Genomic DNA, 22,833 nt, shown 5'->3' on the forward strand with positions numbered 1-22,833 from the left:
GCCCGCTCCCCCACCCCTGGAATAAAAAAATAAAAAAAATAGAAAAGAAGTAAAAAAAAAATTAAAAAAAAACTACGATTAATCTCTCGCCTTCTCTCTCTCTCTCTCTCTCTTTCTCTCGCTCTCTTTTCCATTCAGGTTTGCATAAAAGAGGTGTCTCAATCGATGATTACTGTATATGTACCACCTTACTACTTAATCAAGTTATAGCTTTCTAAGTTTGAGAATTCTGTCCTCTACTATCCGATCTTTGCCATATAACGCTTACCCTTCAATCATTTGTATTCGCAATTGATGACAAGGAATTACATGACATACAGACATTTAAATGGACTCGAACAATTGAAATAAATTCATAACAACATTAAAGAAACACAGTTTTTAAACTTATCAGATTAGATTTTTCTAAAATTTGAAAAATTATTTAAAAAGAAAAGAAAAACGAAACAGTAGACACCTTTACTCAAAGCGTTAGTCAAAATACGAGAGTTAAGGTCAAGAAAAAATACAAACCATAGTCTAATTCGATATGTAGATCCAAACTAAGACTGATAAAGAAACTATGTAGAGATCTGAGAAAAACACCGTGGAATTACGTAATTCGGTTAAAAGTTGTATGTTAACAAAAACACCTTCGGGGAATAACACGTACAAATCACAGAGCTTACAAGAACCACATTTTTGATAAATTACTCTTGCTAGATAACAGAGACTCTTCCTCTTTTGGAGACTTGTTGACAGAATGAAAGAAAAAGACACAGATTATACGTCAGTAAATATAACAGCGACAGAATAGGACGATCACTTCATAAAGCTAATGAACAAAGATTACAAACTTAACTTTGATACTGAAGAAAAAAATCTTAACACACAACCTTTGTTACACAAAATCTTAATTCTACTAACACAATTTAGAAGCTTTAAATGCAATTAGTACTCTCAAAAGAAGGAAATCGGCTTGTATTCATAATAAGATGATTATATCCTCAGAGAATTTCCACGTTAAAACATATGTATATATATTTCCAGCTATTTAAAACAGGGGTATCTACCCAAACATTTGGAGGGATAATATCACTAAAACCAATATTCAAAAGAGAAGACAGTAAAAACCTCTCCAATTAAAGAGTGATATCCCTAACAAGCCCCCTCACAAAACTATTTTAAAAAATAATGTATGATATACATTCATTGAAGAATACAACATAACAACCACGAATCAGATAGGTTTAAGAAGCAATGACCATATTCAATCTCAAAACACTGGTAAATAACTATGAGGCGCCGTTTGTAAAACAATTATATAGACAAATTATATGTTATATAATCATTATTTAACAAATAATAACCATTATTTACATATAATGCAAGAAAATGTACATTTTTATTTGTATATAATTCTTAACACATTTTTATTATTTATAAATAATTACAATTCATACTTCATTATTTATAAATAATGACAAAGTACGTTTCATTATTTATAAATAATTACAATTCACACTTTCATTATTTATATATAATGAAAAGCGTATTTCCATTATTTATATATAATTGACATTATTCATAAATAATTACAATTCACACTTTCATTATTTATATATAATGAAAAGCGTATTTCCATTATATAATATATAATGAAAAGCACATTTCCATTATATAATATATAATGAAAAGCCATTTCCATTATATAATATATAATGAAAAGTGTATTTCCATTATATAATATATAATGAAAAGCACATTTCCATTATATAATATATAATGAAGAGCCATTTCCATTATATAATATATAATGAAAAGCGTATTTCCATTATATAATATATAATGAAAAGCACATTTCCATTATTTAATATATAATGAAAAGCGTATTTTCATTATATAATATATAATGAAAAGCACATTTCAATTATATAATATATAATGAAAGGCGTATTTCCATTATATAATATATAATGAAGAGCACCTTTCCATTATATAATATATAATGAAAAACGCATTTCCATTATATAATATATAATGAAAAGCGCATTTCCATTATATATTAAATAATGATTGTGTATGCAAATGTCAATGGTTGGTAACGCCCATAATATGAATATTCATGAGCTTGACTGCCCATATTATCCTCTATTCCAGGCACCTTTCCATTTTGTGTTCTTTGTGCATTCTTATCAGAAATCCTACGTGCGGTAAATAAGTCTCTGTATCACTACTCTCCTTCTTATTTGTATGCAGATTTAGGTATAATGATTGATAACTGTAATCATCCTCATTATTTTAATAAGAAATTATTCTATCTGTGATGGAAGTTTTTATGTACGATTGCCTGAGCTGAAGACAAGACTTTCGCTGTATGCATATTTAAAATATGACGTCACCCACACAGAGTGAGAGTTTTAGTTTTTCTTTGAAAGTTTGATGGTGAGTACAGCTGTAATTACGTTAAAATCTCGTAAATTGAATCATATTTATAAACATATCTGCTGTAGGTATGAATCTGCTGATTTGTCTGTACATTATGAAGTGGTTTAAAATGGTTATATCTGATGAATTTAGGAGTAATCTACACTCGAAATTTTGATTCCTTATTTATCGTCGAGAGAAATATTTCAGCTCGATTGCCAGTCACTCCTTAATCCTTGGCCCAAACTTTCGGGCGAGACCCTCTCTGAAAATTAGATACGCGAGTAGACCTATAGCCATTCTATAGGCAGTAGGCAGCTGGCAGATCACTTCACTAGAGCTAGCTGCATCAATGATCCAAGCTTTTTGTTACTTTTAGGTCCAACTGTTGAATAACTACTTTCATAGTTGGGTCAGAAGAAAGTTAAGAGCTAACAGTAAAAAGCATGGTCACAGTTGACATGAGTTGTGAACAAGCGCCAAAATTTGGACCAGATACCGAGATAGACGAGTACGAGAGTAGAAAATTTGAGGCCTAGGCCTACAGACCAGTAAATAATTGGACTACCTGTGAACAGGCGCGGATCCAGGATTTCTTAGGGGGGGGGGGCCCAAATTTGAAATTATGCAAGCCAAATATTGGTACGTGATAGTGACACCGGCAGTGGCGGAATGAGCAAAAACAGGGGGGGGGTTCAAAAAAATCTGCACCACCCCACTCTTACATGCAGGCCCCACTAAACGTTTCTCAAAGTAGGAGGGGGGGGGAGGTATTTACGATCAGGTAGAGCGTTGTGAAATTGGCGTGGTGTCTAAGGGCGAAGAACCTGCGGGGGTCAAGTGGTGGAACCCCCCAGAAGCTCAGGGGTATAGGCATTTAATTACGGTCAGATGAGCATATAAAGGCAAGGGCCTTTGCCCCCCCCCCCCCGAACTACAACTTGTTGGCAGGAAAATTGCAACTGATATCCCCCTTCTTTTCTTCTTCCTCTTTTTTCCTTCCCTTTATTCCCTCTTTACTTTTTTTCTTTCCCTTTCCTTCCTTTTCTTTTATTTTTTGATGGGGGGGAGGGGGAGAGGTTACAGCTGGGAGGCAAGGCCCTTTCGGCCCCCGATCTCCTTCTTTTCCCCCTTTTCTTTTCTTCTTCCTCATCTTTCTTTCCCTTTCTCTCCTTTTTCCCTTCTTTTCCTTCTTTCTCTCTCTCTCTTTTTTTTTAAATATTTTTTTTTAAAAGCCCCCCTGGGATCCGTGCCTGCCTGTGAATGTGATACTCGTAGTCGTACAGAGTCTTGTAGCTATCTAACATATTAAAACACGATCCCCCCCCCCCCCAAATTATTCAGTCTAGACTACATCGTATAGTATGCAGGGGTACGTATAGTGGTGCCTGTGTGTTGCTTAAACTCTTTGTTGGCTTAGTCTAATTTGCCTCTACTCTAGGCTCTATCTTTGAATTCTTGTTTGCTGTAAACACGATCAAGTTTTCTCTGTCATATATAGATCTAGGTCCATATCTATTTTGCGTTTTTTCAAATTGATAGAATGAACAGTTACGAGACATGGATCTAGATCATCTAGAGACTGTAGATCAACTAGATCTGGATTAAGAAATTGAATATAAATTTCAATGTTAGGGTTAAGGAGGGTTTTTTTGGTAAAGAGAAAATCCCAATTAAAATAGAACAGTTTATTCTGCAAATGATCATCAATGTTTAAATGATCATGCTCATTTCCTTTTATTCTAAGAATTAAATCCCCCCCCCCTCTCTTTTACAGGAAAATGTACAGCGAGACTTGTCGCAGTTAATGTAGTACCAAATGCTTGCTTTCTTGGAGTATGTGCTTGAAACAAGAATGTCCTGGAGAAAACAGACCACTACAAGATAAGGTAAACATATTTACTTTTGATCTAACTTGATCTGTTTAGTTTTTTCAGGTAAAACAAAATTTGAAATGAGTGAGGTCAAGGCCAAGCTGGAGGGGATGCGAAGGGCTGGTTTGAGAAGTATGTATTCATGGGATGGCTATGTATGATTCCACATGAGAAAATTTGAGGCCTAGGCCCATGCCATGGGTGTTGATCCCGGGGGGATGGGGGGATATATCCCCCCAATATTTCAGGTGGGGGGGATGGCCTGTACAATCATCCCCCCCCCCCAATAATTCACCATCCAAAAAAAATATTTAAAAAATTAATTAATGATGAGAGCCCGATGAGAGTAGTTAACGGTTATTACTCGCAAGATGACCATCAATATACACATTTTGCTATCTCATTTTCATAATACATACCTAACATAAATAGAAAAGGAAGTAAATGAGACAACCGTATATGAGACAAGAATAAATTGAATTCTGGTTAACCCAGATTTTCCCCATGTGTTACCCATATCGGCATATTCATATTCTACCCAACAACTACAACACTTGTATTTCTCGAAGTTTCTATTTCCTATAATATCAGAGGTTTAAAATTTTCAGTGAAACTAGATTCAAACACAGATTAAGAGTCAACAACGATACGACGAATCGTCTTCCCTTCTCTATATTTCGATAAAACGCCGAAAAGCGCGGTAGGGGAAAACTGAATTCAGATAAGGATTAAGAGTCGAGAAAGGCACAACGAATCGTCTGCTTTCTCTAATAATATAAGGAAACGTCAAAGCTTTCGCGCGGGAGGAGAGAAACTGATTTCAGACAAGTTAGGTTTAAGAGTCGCGAACGGTACAACGAATCGTCTTCTTTCTATAATAGTTAAATCAATCGTCTAAACTTTTTGCGCTTCTCGCGGAAAGGGGGAAACTGAATTCAGACAAGGATTATGAGTCGAAAAACGGTACAACGAATCGTCTGCTTTCTCTAATAATTAAATGAAACGCAAGACTTCCGCGCGGGAGGGGGAGAACTGAATTCAGACAAGGATTAACAGTCGAGAACGGTACAGCAAATTGTCTTCTTTTTATAATAATTTACTGAAATGTCAAAGCTTTCGCGCTTTGCGCGGGAGGGGGGAAACTTCATTCAGACAAGGATTAACAGTCGAGAACGGTACAGCAAATCGTCTTCTTTTCTTAATAATTTAAGGAAACGTACGTCTATGAGCTTCACCCACAACCCCCTAATGAGCGCACTTCGCGCGCTCTTTAAGTGATTCGCTTACTCACTACCGCCCCTCCCTAAAATAAGATCCTAGCTCCGCGCCTGCATTAAAATATATAGCTATGAGGCTGATTAAGTTGACGAAATAATTTCTATTATTATGTCGTCGAGGAAAATGACCATTTGAGCATATGCAAGTACTATAGAAAGTCCATAGGAAAAAAAAATAGCCTTCGGCCGCGGGTTTATAGGGTTAAATTTGTAGATATTGGGACATTTAATTTTGTCGCTAATTGGTGGCTAGTTTTGTCGGTAATCGTTGGCCTCTACACCCCCCCCCCCCCCACCAACTGAAAAAAGTCTAGCGACGCCCCTGGGTAGGCCTACACTGCAGGCAAGAGTCAGGACTAACATTTAGCATGTTATTAATTTTATTACCACTCTTATATTCTCTGAAATGTTATCTTTATTGAGGGTGAATTGAAAAGGTTAATAACTTGGAAGGGAGGGGTTGCAACCTCCCACACGCTTCTACCTCTTGGGTGCTTTGATCCATTGCCGAAAATATTTTGGCACCTATCATCCCCCCAATAACGGATACAAATCGACACCCCTGCCTAGGCCTACAATGTACATGTAAGACATTTTTTATGTTACAACAGAGATACATGTATGATGTAGGTATCAATGTTTTACTTTCATTCTCTTCTCTTTTCATTCAACAGACATACATGTACAGTATGGACTATGAAGTTCTACTTAGCCTCTTCAATGAACTGCTGGAGCTGCGACTGGGTATCAAAACCATGGTATCATAAACCTCATAACCAGTGGCGGAGATATGTTGTTAGCCAGGGGGGAGGGGTCAGTGCCCCCCCCCCCCACTTTTTCAAGTACCCCCTAAATGCCCCTTTTATGGCCTTTTCACATATGGCCCCTTTTCACTTTTGATAAGTGCCCCCTTCATCTCCGATATTCGCCCCTATTCAAATCTGAGAGATACTCATTTTACTTTGATAAGTGCCCCTCCTTTTCCTGATCAGTGCTCTTTTCATCTCTGATGAGTGTCCCATTTTGTCTCTAATAACTGTCACTTTTATTTGACACGTCCCCTTTTCCTTCCTAATAAATGCTCTTTTTTCTGATCATAATTGCCCCTTAACCTTCTCATAATTACCCCTTTTCATCTCTGATAAGTGCCTTGTTTACTTTAACATGTGCCTCTTTTTCTTTTTAATAAGAGCCACTTCCCCATTCTCATAATAGCTCCCTTTCACCTCCAATAAATGCCCCTATTAAAATCTGATCTGCACCTCCCTTTTTGTCTCACCTACGAGCAAAAAGCGAGACATAGGCGCCGCTTTTCCGGTGACGGTGGCGGCGACGGCGTCAAAAACTTCAAAAACATCCAAAACTTAACCAAAGTTTAAGTTTTTAGTCAATTAATCTTGAACTATAGGGTTATCAAGTATCCCCAATCATGTGAGTAGAATGTCAGGTCACTAAGTTAAGGGCAAAGGTCATTTTAGGTCAAAAAACTTAGACTTTGTTGTGGCATCAACATCAAGATTTTGAATTTTTAGCATATTTTCAAAATTGTTTGTTCCATGATATTCCATGAAACTTGTACCCAAGGGTTATCAAGTATCACAAATCATATGACACAAATTCCAGGTCACAAGGTCAAAGCTCATTTTAGGTCAAAAAACTTAGACTTTGTTGTGGCATCAACATCAAGATTTTGAATTTTTAGCATATTTTCAAAATTGTTTGTTCCATGATATTCCATGAAACTTGTACCCAAGGGTTATCAAGTATCACAAATCATATGACACAAATTCCAGGTCACAAGGTCAAAGCTCATTTTAGGTCAGTAGACTTGTATTATGTTTTCACAACTTAATTAATATGAGAATTAATAAATCAATTTTTAAAATTAATTTGTTCATATTTCATTCAAGTTATCGATCGTGGTACAATTAATAGTAAATAATTCTTCTGATGATTCTTAGTCAATATTTACTTCAAAGTGATGATTATATTCAGAGGATTTCATTTTGGGGGGCCTGCTAATGGGCCACCCTGCCTATAAATAATGTTCAGACCTCAATTTTTCATCATTTCGAATTGCATAATGCAGGCGAGACCGCCGAGAGCGTTTCCCTTGTTTTAAAAGTATTGCAATTTTCCTTTTTTTTAAGTGCCCCTTTTCATATCTATTATCTGATCAGTGCCCCTTTTCAGGCGCAATAAGACTAGTACCTCTTTTCACCTTTTGATAAATTCCCTTTTAACAATGATACGTGCCTCTTTTCTTTTCCAATACCAAAGGGACCTATCCCCTTTTCATAAATGCCCCTATCAAAATCTATTCCATTGAAAAATGCCATTTCCCATTCTCATAAGTGCCTTTTTTCATTCCTGGTGAGTGCATCTTTCTGTAGGTCTAAGAAGTGCCCCATTTTCACCTCCGATAATTACCCTTTTTACATGACCCGTGCTCCTTTTCCTCTTATCCCTTTAGTGTCCGCTTTTCCTCTCATCATTAAACGCACCCCTAATTTCAAGCGTAACTTCCCCCAAAGCTCGCTCGCATTTATAGATGACATAATAACGTTACTTATTAAAGGTTTTTCCAGTCTTCCATTGTGAGAATGTGCTTATAATCCCATCAGGATTGGGTTTTTCCCTCTTAATAAGATGCAATTTTTTGTACTGCGACCTCACAAAACTTAAAATTTTCCTCGCTCGCAAATCAATTTTCAGACCATCACACCAAACTGATACTTAAGCAATATCTTGTATGGTTTATAAAGAGAAACAAATGTTGAAATCGTCCCTGATAATGTAATCACAATGTAGGGGTATATACCATTGTCTAAAAAAATTGATATTTTCGCTTTGAGATTCCCTTTGTAGGTGCCCTTTTTTTCTCCAGAAAGTGCCTATTTTGTTGGTGCCCCCCCCCCCCCACTTTGGAAGACGCTCCGCCACTCCTGGGGGACACATAAGTCAATTGCGCGCACCGGGGGCGGGGGGGGGATGAGGGGTAATGTGCCCCTCAAAGCTGAAATTTTTGTAACTGGATTTGGTCAAACTCCCAATAGATAAATATCATTCACAATTCTCTTCAAGCAGTACGTGTAACTTCACCTTGCAAGCAGTATGTTTAATTTTTTAATCACCTTGTATATTAGGCCCTGTATTTCAGCTCAAATTGTTTAGTGATTGTGGACAGGCGAAGCAGGAAAATAGAAAATTTGGCCTTCATACACACAACCACACCAGTGACACTATGAAACGGAAACACTACTACAATGATTACCGGTACTGAAACATAGTTTCAAACCAGGAACCAAGGTATAATACAATGATGCAATTTTACCCATGTTGTAGTAGTACATGGTAGTAGTATGGATATCCAGCCTCTTCTTTTATGCACATCCTTTCCACTGCTATCGCAAGTTTTAAAAAAAGTGCCCAATGTCTGCATAACTAAGCAAGGTAGGATTTCATTAAAAACATGATGTAAAACATTAAGTATATCACACCAAAGCATCTCAATCTGACAGCACGATGTGGAGAAAAGTTAATGGTGTAGATAAATACACAAGAAATATGTTCATCGGCAGTCTAAGTCAAGCAATCATTTATAAAACTGAGGCTTTGCCAAGGCATCCATTTTAAGTATGCGTCTATAGGGCAAATAAGATGTAGTCAAGTACTCAAGTTACCACCTGTCAGCCAAGATCAAACTTTTGGAATATAAGAGTTTTTGGGAGGGGTCATCTTTTATCAATTTCTGTTTATTGATAATAATTATAACATTTGGGAATGGGCCTATGAGTATGATTTATATATTGTATATAACGAGCAACTTTTAATAAAAGGTCTGATATACCTTGATGCGTGTGTGGACCACGGAGTAACCATCACACTAAAGGATGTTGTATACTATCGTACAGTATTATTGTTTCTCTGGAAAAAATTGCAATCATTGAGTCATAGGTAATTTTTTTTTTTTTTTAAAGAAATCAGCATGTTTTTATTATAAGGGTGCAGGTCATGATACAATACATTCACTGGAGAAAAAAAATAGTGCTCAGATTTAGCATAAGTATGCTTTGTTGAATTTTTAAAGAAAAAAATAATCTACAAATGGAAGTAGCAGATGAGGTAATTTGTGTTTAATATTTGACCATCAATGTTATAATCTGTAAACATATTAGTTTGTTGTAAGAAAATGAATAAATTAAACATGTTTATCATCTTATATATACAGTATTCCCTTCATATATTTTCTTTTTAGTGTGCATATATGGTTGGATCAATGGAATCATATGTGGAAAAAATCTGGAAACGGAACGTGAGAGTTCAGAGAGAGAGAGAGAGAGAGAGAGCAAAAGAGAAAGGAAAGGAAATGAGAGAACTGTTTAATGGTGAGAGATGTTGATGTTGGTGTGAAAATGAGAAATTTATAATGCAGTGAGATAGCGAGACAGAGAGAAAAAAAAGAAAATCCATCTTATAAATGCGTTAATCGCCTCACCGCTATGCGGCTCGTGGGCGATAATCTGCATCGTCATAGGGTCAACCCCCTCCCCTCAGCAAAAAGCTCGATCTGCCCTCTGATAGGCCCTGACAATGAAATCTGGAGAACATACAGATTCACAAGGGCTGGACTACTCGGTGTCGTGGATCAAATAATATTAATGGAAGTTATTATAAAAGTATGTTTTTCTCTCTTGTTATGATAATTGGAATAAAAAAACTGTTAATTAGATTATATTAGTTTTAGCTTCAACTGCTTGATATTAATATGCATGTGGGCACAAATAGCAGCAACTGCGGTAAGTGATATCTACGGTACTCCTTGAGCTGCGGTAAATGATCTTATTGTATATGCCACCTACTGGTTTTCCATAGACCTGTGCACAAATGCTGTTTTAAAAAATTCAATAGGATGGTGTACAAATTGAATATATTATGCCATTCTTTCCACTTAACTTCATGTTATTCAATATCCATGTCATTCAAACAATACAGGCAAACATTCGCTGATGTCATTAAGTTTACATCAATCTATCTTGCTTTTCTCCTTATAAACAAGCCATCTTCATTGGAATTCACATCCTGAAAATATCTGACCTATACCCCTGAGCTTCTGGGGGTTCCACCCCTTGACCCCCGCAGGTTCTTCGCGCTTAGACACCACGCCAATTTTACAATGCTCTACCTGATCGTAAATACCTCCCCCCCCCCCCCACCTACTTTGAGAAACGTTTAGTGGGGCCTGCATGTAAGAGTGGGGTGGTGCAGATTTTTTTTTAACCCCCCCCCCCTGTTTTTGCTCATTCCGCCACTGCCGGTGTCACTATCACGTACCAATATTTGGCTTGCATAATTTCAAATTTGGGCCCCACCCCCCCCCCTAAGAAATCCTGGATCCGCGCCTGTTCACAGGTAGTCCAATTATTTACTGGTCTGTAGGCCTAGGCCTCAAATTTTCTACTCTCGTACTCGTCTAACTATCTCGGTATCTGGTCCAAATCTTGGCGCTTGTTCACTACTCATGTCAACTGTGACCATGCTTTTTACTGTTAGCTCTTAACTTTCTTCTGACCCAACTTTGAAAGTAGTTATTCAACAGTTGGACCTAAAAGTAACAAAAAGCTTGGATCATTGATGCAGCTTGCTCTAGTGAAGTGATCTGCCAGCTGCCTACTGCCTACAGAACCTATAGGTCTACTCGCGTATCTAATTTTCAGAGAGGGTCTCGCCCGAAAGTTTGGGCCAAGGATCAAAGAGTGACTGGCAATCGAGCTGAAATATTTCTCACGACGATAAATAAGGAATCAAAATTTCGAGTGTAGATTACTCCTAAATTCATCAGATATAACCATTTTAAACCACTTCATAATGTACAGACAAATCAGCAGATTCATACTATCGTTAGATATGTTTATAAATATGATTCAATTTACGAGATTTTAACGTAATTACAGCTGTACTCACCATCACACTTTCAAAGAAAAACTAAAACTCTCACTCTGTGTGGGTGACGTCATATATTAAATATGCATACAGCGAAAGTCTTGTCTTCAGATCAGGCAATCGTACATAAAAATTTCTATCACAGATAGAATAATTTCTTATTGAAATAATGTGGATAATTACAGTTATCTGTCATTATACCCAAATCTGCAAACAAATAACAAGGAGAATAGTGATACAGAGACTTATTTACCGCACGTAGGATTTCTGATAAGAAAGTACAAAGAACACAAAATGGAAAGGTGCCTGGAATAGAGGATAATATGGGCAGTCAAGCTCATGAATATTCATATTATGGGCGTTAACAACCATTGACATTTGCATACACAACCATTATTTAATGTATAATGGAAATGCGTTTTTCATTATATATTATATAATGGAAATACGTTTTTCATTATATATTATATAAGTGAAATGTGCTTTTCATTATATATTATATAATGGAAATGTGCTTTTCATTATATATTATATGAGTGGAATGTGCTTTTCATTATATATTATATAATGGAAATGTGCTTTTCATTATATATCATATGATGGAAATACGATTTTCATTATATATTATATAATGGAAATGTGCTTTTCAATATATAATATATAATGGAAATGTGTTTTTCATTATATATTATATAATGGAAATACGCTTTTCATTATATATAAATAATGGAAATGTGCTTTTCATTATATATTATATAATGGAAATGTGGTTTTCATTATATATAATGGAAATACGCTTTTCATTATATATAAATAATAAAAGTGTGAATTGTAATTATTTATAAATAATGAAACATACTTTTTCATTATTTATAAATAATGGAAATGTGAATTGTAATTGTTTATAAATAATGAAGTCTGAATTGTAATTATTTATAAATAATGAAAATGCGTTAAGAATTATATACAAATAAAAATGTACATTTTCTTGCATTATATGTAAATAATGGTTATTATTTGTTAAATAATGGTTATATAACATATAATTTGTCTAAATAATAGGTTTACAAACGGCGCCTCATAGATAACATGTTCAAACATATTTGTACGTGTGCTTTGTGGAAATCTGCAAAGCGTATGATTTTGTGAACAGAAACGCTACGCTCTTTAATTGTGAGTGAGAGGAAAGGGGAGAAAGAGAATCACTAAAATGGGAAATGATAATGTTCAGTGTGTGTGTGTGTGTGAGAGAGAGAGAGAGAGAAAGAGAGATAGAGAGAGAGAGAGAGAGAGAACGACTAAATGGATGGATGAAGGAGGGACAGACAGATTGTTATTGTGTACGAGTTATTTTTTATGCCAAAAACGAATGAAATTGAAATACGTCATGTCTCGAATAGTTGTGAAAAAGAGTGTCAATATCAACATGTTATCACTACCCAACTACACTACACAAGGACCCAATTATGCTTGAACAATTTGAAGAACTATTATTCAAGAGACATCGGTGCTTTCGTTTTCTTCCACACTAAGGCCAAGTAAACATTATTCCTAGTTTTCTCGTCCCTGAAAGCATTCTTTATGCGCCAGCCTCCTGTTTGATTATCTTCTTTTGTGCTATTTGCTATTTTTGATATAAAAATAATTCGGTAATATCTTTAATGAACATCTAAATGAAAGTAAAGGAAAAAAGGCATAGTATTAATAGTTTATAAGCTAAAATATAATTGTTAAATTTATGTATCAAAGTACCAATTTAAAACTTAATTAAAAGGTCTCAAAACACGCATAAAGTTCATGAATACACAAGAGTGGTCAATCCCATCTGTGTCTAAAGGTGTAGTGCCAAGTAGATCTCCTGAAATTACTAGCGGTTTCCAAACTGAATCCTTTTTTTTGGGGGGGGGGAGTTTTGGTATCGATTGTCTTTATCTCAAACAGAAAGTGATAAAAACTACGTATATGAACTAAATTTGCCTTAATATCCTATTGATTAGTCTTAAAGCGTGGTAGAATATCGCCAGTTTAAATGCAGCGCGTTGCCGACGACTCTCCAACTGCTTTAGCTGTAAGGTGTGCGCAAGAAGGCATTAGGGACTTTTAGATTTGCGTGTACTGATACGTGTGACGTCAATTCAAGGCAGTGCATTAAAAGGACGTCGACCGTAGCAATCTACATTGTCTTCGTGTGAATCTAAAAGTCTCTCTCCATCAAAAAGTATGCTTAATTTATCGAGAGAAATTGTGAGCAAAAACGTAGACGATGAGATATTTCATATTGTATATTTTAATCCCCTCAAAGGGGTGTCCTCAAAAGAAGGTATTTGTCCGTAGTCCTCAGGAGACACGAGTCATACACGTACAGAAAAAGTGGTACAGTTTGGCTTGCAGGCCTTGATATTACTCCTTCTGTAGTGTCCGTAACACTGGCTCCTACTCTTTTCTACCCTCGATATTGAAACTAAAACACAATGATGCATTTAATTTGATACTTAATTTCATCTAACTAATATTATTTAAATAAAATATTGATATGGAATTAGTCGTAAGTCATTTTTTTAAAATATTTTAAATTCAATATATGGAAAATAGCTTATTTGTTTGCGTAATATCATATATAGGAGAAAACCTTCCAGGAAAAGAGAATTTGTGTTATTCATTCAGAAGAGCAACTGTTTCAAATCAAATTTGAATTACAAATTCGTAGTATTTAGTTATCAAGCTGTATTTTTAGACCACCACACACTTGTGTAAGTTGTGTTACGGACACTACATACGTTACGGACACTACAATTGCCATTTATTAAATTGCAAAAAAACAAACTGTAATGCTTAGCTGAATTTTATTATACCTCAGCTAGTCCCCGGAGGTAGCTACACAAAGCAAAGTATATAAGAACTTTGAAAACATGTTCACATAACAGGAATTACACTGCTACGGACACTACAGGAAATTCCGGACAAAATTTAATGATCGGAATGTGGGCATATATTTTTGTAGCACTTGTATCTGTGTTTAATTTTTTGTTCCTGATTAAAGGACAACATGTTACTCAGAAAATATATCCAATTACCAATTGATATAATGCTAAAATATATTAATTATAGAGACAAAATTATACACAAAGCTGTTTTTCAAAAAAGCGTTACGCTTGTCTCTCTTCACAGAAATAACCACTGTATCACAATTTTTGGGTCAATTCTCAAGCCGTAAACAAATACTGAGTGGAGATAAAAAGAACTACAAGCTGGCATGAAAATATATGGCATATCTTGTGTAAATCCATGGTAACACCTAATGAAAAAAGACACATTTTCGAAGTGCAAATGCGTAACAGCCAAAAAGTGGTATTTCTTGCCCTCTATTACCATTCTTACACAGCCAACACAAAATAAATTCAAACAAAAGTTGCTGCCTGATGAAGAACTCATATGGTCCAACATTTCAGGCCACAAGACATTTGATTAAACGACTTTGTGTTCCAGGAGAGATGCGTAACACTGTAGGTAAAATAGTTGCACCCTGATTGTGGCTATACCGAGTATATGTAAGATTTAGCTTCGTTGATTGTTAATTATTAAATGAAATATGATCTTTGTTGTGTAGGTTGATGGAAGAGATAACAAATGTTTAGATATTTTTCAATCTTAAACACGGGTATATACCCATACATATTTTGAAGGAATAATCTCATGAAACCATTATACAAAGGAAGAGACAGTAAAAACCCCTCCCTCCCAAAAAAGAATAGCCCTTACAAATTCCCTTTAAAAAAAATTCAAAAATAGTCTATGAATTAAAATCTTTGAAGTAAACAACATAAAAACCACTAATTGAGTTAACCTTTAAAGGGAAAGTCCACCCCCAAAATAAGTTAGTTTCGATAGAGGCAGAATAATAAGAAAATCAGGTGAGTGAAAGTTTAACAAATTCTGAATGAAAATAAGAAAGTTATGAATTATTAAAGTTATGATCAATCAAATACAAATTGGCAACTCTGTGACTTATTATACGAGCTCTCCTTCATTTGCTTTGTGCATAATATTCCATAAAATCATGTTTTCTTCGTTATTGATGACGGAATATATATTTGTTCCTTGCAGGGGGAGAATAGAAACATATTTGCAATTATTATATTTAGGGTGCATGTATGGTTGAAATTTTTCTTGAGGGAAAATGAAAATTTTAGATTTTTTTAGTACTGAGCAAATGGAAGTTGAGCTCGCATGATACGTCATAGAGTTGCCAATTTGTGTTTGATTAATCACAACTTCAAAAATCCTAACTTCCTTATTTTTAATCGGAATTTGCTCAAACTTTCACTGACTTGTTTCTCTCATTTTTCTACTCCTATTAAAACTAACTTAATTTCAGGGTGGACTTCCCCTTTAAGAACTAACGACCATCTATTCACTCTCAAAACACTGGTATATTTGTACGTGTGCTTTGTGAAAATCTGCAAAGCGTTTGATTTTGTGAACAGAAACGTGTGTGTGTGAGAGAGAGAGAGAGAGAGAACGACTAAATGGATGGATGAAGGAGGGACAGACAGATTGTTATTGTGTACGAGTTATTTTTTTATGCCAAAAACGAATGAAATTGAAATACGTCATGTCTCGAATAGTTGTGAAAAAGAGTGTCAATATCAACATGTTATCACTACCCAACTACACTACACAAGGACCCAATTATGCTTGAACAATTTGAAGAACTATTATTCAAGAGACATCGGTGCTTTCGTTTTCTTCCACACTAAGGCCAAGTAAACATTATTCCTAGTTTTCTCGTCCCTGAAAGCATTCTTTTTACGCCAGCCTCCTGTTTGATTATCTTCTTTTGTGCTATTTGCTATTTTAGATATAAAAATAATTCGGTGATATCTTTAATGAACATCTAAATGAAAGTAAAGGGAAAAAGGCATAGTATTGATAGTTTATAAGCTAAAATATAATTGTTAAATTTATGTATCAAAGTACCATTTTAAAACTTAATTAAAAGGTCTCAAAACACGCATGAAGTTTATGAATATACATGAGGGGTCAGTCCCATCTGTGTCAAAAGGTGTAGTGCCAAGTAGATCTTCTGAAATTACTAGCGGTTTCCAAACTGAATCCTTTTTTTTTGGGGGGGGGGGGGGAGTTTTGGTATCGATTGTCTTTATCTCAAACAGAAAGTGATAAAAACTACGTATATGAACTAAATTTGCCTTAATATCCTATTGATTAGTCTTAAAGCGTGGTAGAATATCGCCAGTTTAAATGCAGCGCGTTGCCGACGACTCTCCAACTGCTTTAGCTGTAAGGTGTGCGCAAGAAGGCATTAGGGACTTTTAGATTTGCGTGTACTGATACGTGTGACGTCAATTCAAGGCAGTGCATTAAAAGGACGTCGACCGTAGCAATCTACATTGTCTTCGTGTAAATCTAAAAGTCTCTCTCCATCAAAAAGTATGCTTAATTTATCGAGAGAAATTGTGAGCAAAAACGTAGACGATGAGATATTTCATATTGTATATGTTAATCCCCTCAAAGGGGTGTCCTCAAAAGAAGGTATTTTTCCATAGTCCTCAGGAGACACGAGTCATACACGTACTGGTGTGTGCCCAGGTGTTTATGTGTGTGTGGACATAAAATACAATGAAGTGACTTATACATTTTGTAGGTAGGCAATTAAATCATTAAAATGTTGTATTTTCTCATGCATCATACATATTCGATGACATAGACAGCTTTTACAATGTTAACATTTATTTTAGAACACAGTCATCCAGAAAAAGAGGTACAGTTTGGCTTGCAGGCCTTGATATTACTCCTTCTGTAGTGTCCGTAACACTGGCTCCTACTCTTTTCTACCCTCGATATTGAAACTAAAACACAATGATGCATTTAATTTGATACTTAATTTCATCTAACTAATATTATTTAAATAAAATATTGATATGGAATTAGTCGTAAGTCATTTTTTTTAAAATATTTTAAATTCAATTTATGGAAAATAGCTTATTTGTTTGCGTAATATCATATCTAGGAGAAAACCTTCCATGAAAAGAGAATCTGTGTTATTCATTCAGAAGAGCAACTGTATCAAATCAAATTTGAATTACAAATTCGTAGTATTTAGTTATCAAGCTGTATTTTTAGACCACCACACACTTGTGTAAGTTGTGTTACGGACACTACATACGTTACGGACACTACAATTGCCATTTATTAAATTGCAAAAAAACAAACTGTAATGCTTAGCTGAATTTTATTATACCTCAGCTAGTCCCCGGAGGTAGCTACACAAAGCAAAGTATATAAGAACTTTGAAAACATGTTCACATAACAGGAATTACACTGCTACGGACACTACAGGAAATTCCGGACAAAATTTAATGATCGGAATGTGGGCATATATTTTTGTAGCACTTGTATCTGTGTTTAATTTTTTGTTCCTGATTAAAGGACAACATGTTACTCAGAAAATATATCCAATTACCAATTGATATAATGCTAAAATATATAAATTATAGAGGCAAAATTATACACAAAGCTGTTTTTCAAAAAAGCGTTAAGCTTGTCTCTCTTCACAGAAATAACCACTTTATCACAATTCTTGTGTCAATTTTCAAGCCGTAAACAAATACTGAGTGGAGATAAAAAGAACTACAAGCTGGCATGAAAATATATGGCATATCTTGTGTAAATCCATGGTAACACCTAATGAAAAAAGACACATTTTTCGAAGTGCCACGTCACCACAGTCTCTGATCGAGTATGACATCTATGATGCAAATTGCCCAACATTGCCTGAATGTTGAATTTGGTCTCTTACGACATTAGATCTTAAATCATCACCATAATCATCAACAGCAACGACAAATCTTCAACGGGAAGACCATGTTTAGGTACATTAAATGCAAAGTGGAATATCCTACTGAGGATTTTGGGGGAACCGCTTCGAACGAGATGATGTTCCATCCATTCGTTACCAGAGCCAAAATTCCTTATCTTTGCCCAGGTATAGATTCAAGAAACTTCAGACATGCCAATGTGTGTATATTCCACCTTCTCGTCATTCTCACCATACCAATAACAATTAGTCAAATTGAAATGGAATTTACTAAGGATTAGGGTTTCTGCAATATATACGTATAAACTCTATTCCGATGAGCTTATAGAGTGGCTATCGCTTGGAATAACAAGTTTTAGAGGCAACCCGTCAGAATTATATATAATACTCACTGTTTGTCTAGATCCTACTAAATACGAAATGAATCATGAATTCAGGCGTCGAGTCCTCCGCTCGAAGATATTTATCCAATTTCAACTCGGTTAAAAGGATTCACACTTAACCTTACACAGTTTGAATAAAAGTAACTGGCAACAACTGGTCATGAATCCGGTTTGACAGATGCCGAAACATTCAGTGTGTCGAAGGAATTGACCTAGCAATCAATCGAATGGAGATTTCCTTGCATAAGCATGATTCGATCCATCAGATTTTCATGTAGAATTTACGGATAATCCGCATGGAATGAACGACACGAGCTTCGTGGGTCTTAACCTGATGCATGCAGTTGGATCATGTGAACGAAACCAGATGGAAATACATATAACCAGAGCTAACCAATCAAATACAAGAAGGCCATTTCTAACTGAGAGTCGCTGCTGATGGACATTGTGATGCAAATAATATCACGTGATGAAGTGGCCTTGGAAGTCCGATCCCCTCAACACGTGGAAACCTTAGTCTTTTTCCAGACAAAAAAGAGAGAAAGACGCTACTTTAGATGATAACAGGTGGGAGGGGGTGAGAGGGGACTTCAATACATATACACTGCCATTGCATCTGAGTACTTTTCCAACTATTCAATCACTTACATCTACTAAACTAGCTAATCTAGACAATTTCAAATATACTGTTGCAAATGTAAACATCTTTTTTTTTTTTGGAGGGGAGGAGGGGGGGGGGGGGGGGCTTGTGCCAGGGTTTGTTTCGTGTTATTATAATTGTTATACATATGGTTATTTATTATAACCTAAATCTAAGGAAATTTCTCCTAAAGTTAGGAATTCAAACTCGATGATAATTGCCCAACAATGTTTGAGAAAGCATTTATGAAGTTCAAATGAAGGAGAAAAAACTAGAAGCCTGGTGTAAGCCCTAGCCTTACTTTGTCTTTTCTTTGTCATGTCTGTCCTCAGCCATGCTGATTGTAGGTGTGCATGAAGAGGAATGCATTGCTATGGTGTGTGTGTGTGTGTGTGTGTGTCTATGTTTATATGTGTGTTATGTGCCTGTGTGTGGGAAGAGTTAGAAGGTTGTAGGACAATCATCTAATTATTTTTAACAATAACAATTTCTTATTACAAAAGAAAATTATTTTTGATGAGGAGTTGTTTAAAGCAATATAATATCAGTTCAAGATATTTCTGCTGAAAATGGCATGCGGTCGATATCTCATTTTTCAACATTTGGGGTTAAAAGGAAACAAAATTGTTGATACATGGAATATTGGGGAAGGTATTTTGAGAAGCGGAAAAAAAGGATAACTGGAGTTTAGTGGATGTAAAAGAGTATGATATTTTAATGCAGTTTAACAGTACTGTTAAAGTCCTTAGATATGTATTATCAAGGAAGGTATTTGAATATCTTTTTAGAGAAGTTACAAAATGTATTTGTTTTGAAGATTCAAGATGGACGGGAATTTTCAGATTTTTCAAATGAGATATGTAGGTAGATATTTAATAGGCTTATGAAAGTTACTCTTGTTAACAGACCAAGAGAAATTCAGTATAAAAAACGGCTTCATGGAGCAATATACAACAGAGAACACTTATTCAGAATCGGATTTGTTGAAGATAACTTGTGCTTATTTTGTAGGCAAAATATTGAAACATATTTACACTTGTTCTGACAGTGTGTACAAGTTCAAAGGTTATGGCAGAATGTAGAAGCTAAGTTTGAGCTAAGGGAATTAAGGTCTATGGACTGGGTAGACATTCATTTAGGGTTGTCCGGCAATTCCCCACGAATAAAGATATTTAATACAATTGTTTTTGCAATGACATATTGGATATATAGATGCAAGGGAAAGTCCGTAATATTTTCTTTGGGTGAGTTTAAAAAAGGACTGTTGGAATTTAGGGAAGAAGAAAAGATTATCGAATGGAGGGCGGGTAAATTAGCCTTACACGTATAAATGTGGGAACAAGTGAAGTTTTCATGAACTTTTAACACCGGGCTATTGTAGCCTCGTTTAATTTGTTGTTTTATGGTTGTAATAGAATATTTCTGTCGCTCAAATTTGGGGTATTCTGAGGAAGCTAGGAACAGTGTGTGGTATATTTGTGGAAGTGTGGTCGGGTGGTGTGTTCGTGGCATGGAGGGGGCAATAGTGTGTTTAGTTGTATTGGGTTATTTGTTTTATGTTACAACTGATTTCATTTTTGTTTTCTTCAATCGTACAATCTATTTAATGCAAATATTTTGAACTCATGTCAAGATAAAAAAACAACTGTATTTTATTTCTAAGATTGATTTGTATTTTTTGATATCAATGAAAAAAATATTGAAGAAACAAAAGGGTGTGTTTGTAATTTGCGTGTGTGTAATTTGCATGGTAAAGGTAGTAAGGGAAGAGGTATAGTTAGTCATACCATGAATACCATGATATACGGACTGGCAGACTCTTTATATCATGTCACAGTATCGTAGCTGAATAACATAGTTAATACGGCTGGGCTCGTTACAAGGTTAACAGAAGAAAGAAAACACATATGAAAGGAAAATTCCGAAGGAAACGTACCTTGATTGAAATCTGTTGTAATGATGTTCACGCTGGAAGGTATTACACAAACAAATAATCATATTATAATCTCTGATTGTAACAGGAGGAGCCTGGGTGCTTAGAAGCTCAAAGACATGTTTTCGAATAGATTCTTAAGAGTAAAATTACAATGGAAAACTATTTGAAGAGTAAGCATGTCCAAATTTGCGTATTACTTCGTTCCATTTTAATAGAAACATTCCTCGCTAATACAAAATACGAGAAAACTCAGACCTACATGAAACTGGAGTGAAAAATGAAAACAACATTTTGGTTTTTGTTCATGACACTTTACATGATATTCAGGTTCAACTTCTTTAAAGGTACTATGTCCCTTTTGCAGGCCAAAAAAATGAAAAACTTAAATTCCAACTGCATTTGGAAGATAATACTAATTTAGAACTTCCCTAAAAAAAGGTTGGGCTTGAAAATGTCTTCAAGTGGGAAAATAATGACTATTAGTTGTCAAATTAACTTTAGGGCTATATAGCCCAAAAGTAATAGTCTTAATTTTCAGACAGTTGTACCGAATGGTCATACGTTTTATGCTGCGCAAAGATTCAATCAGTTTAATATTGGCCATCACAAGAAGTGGGTTATTGATGTAGACAAATGCTCATGTACCCTTTACAACTATTTTCCTATACACTGTCGCTCCTAAAGATGGAATAATTTTTTTTTAAATCCCAATTTATGGAATTATTTTAAAAATAATTTAAAAATAAAAGATCTAGATAATAGTATACATTCTCAGTTTTTATTGAATCGTAATTTGCCAATGTGTGTTTTGCGTGACTGCTAAAGTATGTATATGCTTCTATGTTTATCAACTAGGGGACATATGCCCTTAAGTCATAAATGACAGTAATGAGGATTCATGCCCCCACAAAAAGGCACTAATACAGCACATCGACACGGTGTTGATCCTGGCCGTTACGAGGCCATTACTTTGTCACTGAACCATGACTGTACGCAGCGGGGGCTAGGGTAGGGGGCAGTTTCCATAAATTAAAAAAAACACAGAAAATGCAATATGAGGATTCATGCCCCCACAAAAAGGCACTAATACAGCACATCGACACGGTGTTGATCCTGACCGTTACGAGGCCATTACTTTGTCACTGAACCATGACTGTACGCAGCGGGGGCTAGGGTAGGGGCAGTTTCCATAAATTAAAAAAAACACAGAAAATGCAATAAATTTTCAATAATTTATTGCATTTTACCCCGGTCCCCAACATAAAAAAAATCCTCTGGACGGCCATGCATTATGGCTCAAGGCATGGGCACACAGAGGATTATGTTATGGTGTGGGTAGTAAGGGAGGGGTTATAATGTGCCTCATAATATAAATGATTTGTTTTTGTTTTTGTGTGTGTGTTGAGCGTCATATGTGAATTGTATATGTACACAATTAACGAATAATGACATTATGATATGTAAGAATAATTTGTTGAAGAATTATTAGTACTGTTCTTATATTGAATTCAGATAAAAATGAAGTAACGGAAAGCTAAG

General features: G+C 35.4%; 1 long non-coding RNA gene across 1 annotated transcript; it reads left to right on the top strand.

The window, feature by feature from the left end:
* The first annotated feature begins 2,311 nt into the window (after positions 1-2,311).
* Positions 2,312-6,420, top strand: LOC115927095. The gene is made up of 3 exons (XR_004065405.1): positions 2,312-2,424; positions 4,184-4,295; positions 6,232-6,420. It is a non-coding gene; the product is annotated as an uncharacterized LOC115927095 (long non-coding RNA).
* The last annotated feature ends 16,413 nt before the right edge of the window (positions 6,421-22,833 follow it).

This window comes from Strongylocentrotus purpuratus, unplaced genomic scaffold, assembly GCF_000002235.5.
Source record: "Strongylocentrotus purpuratus isolate Spur 01 unplaced genomic scaffold, Spur_5.0 spur5_scaffold_20, whole genome shotgun sequence".
NCBI lineage: Eukaryota > Metazoa > Echinodermata > Echinoidea > Camarodonta > Strongylocentrotidae > Strongylocentrotus > Strongylocentrotus purpuratus.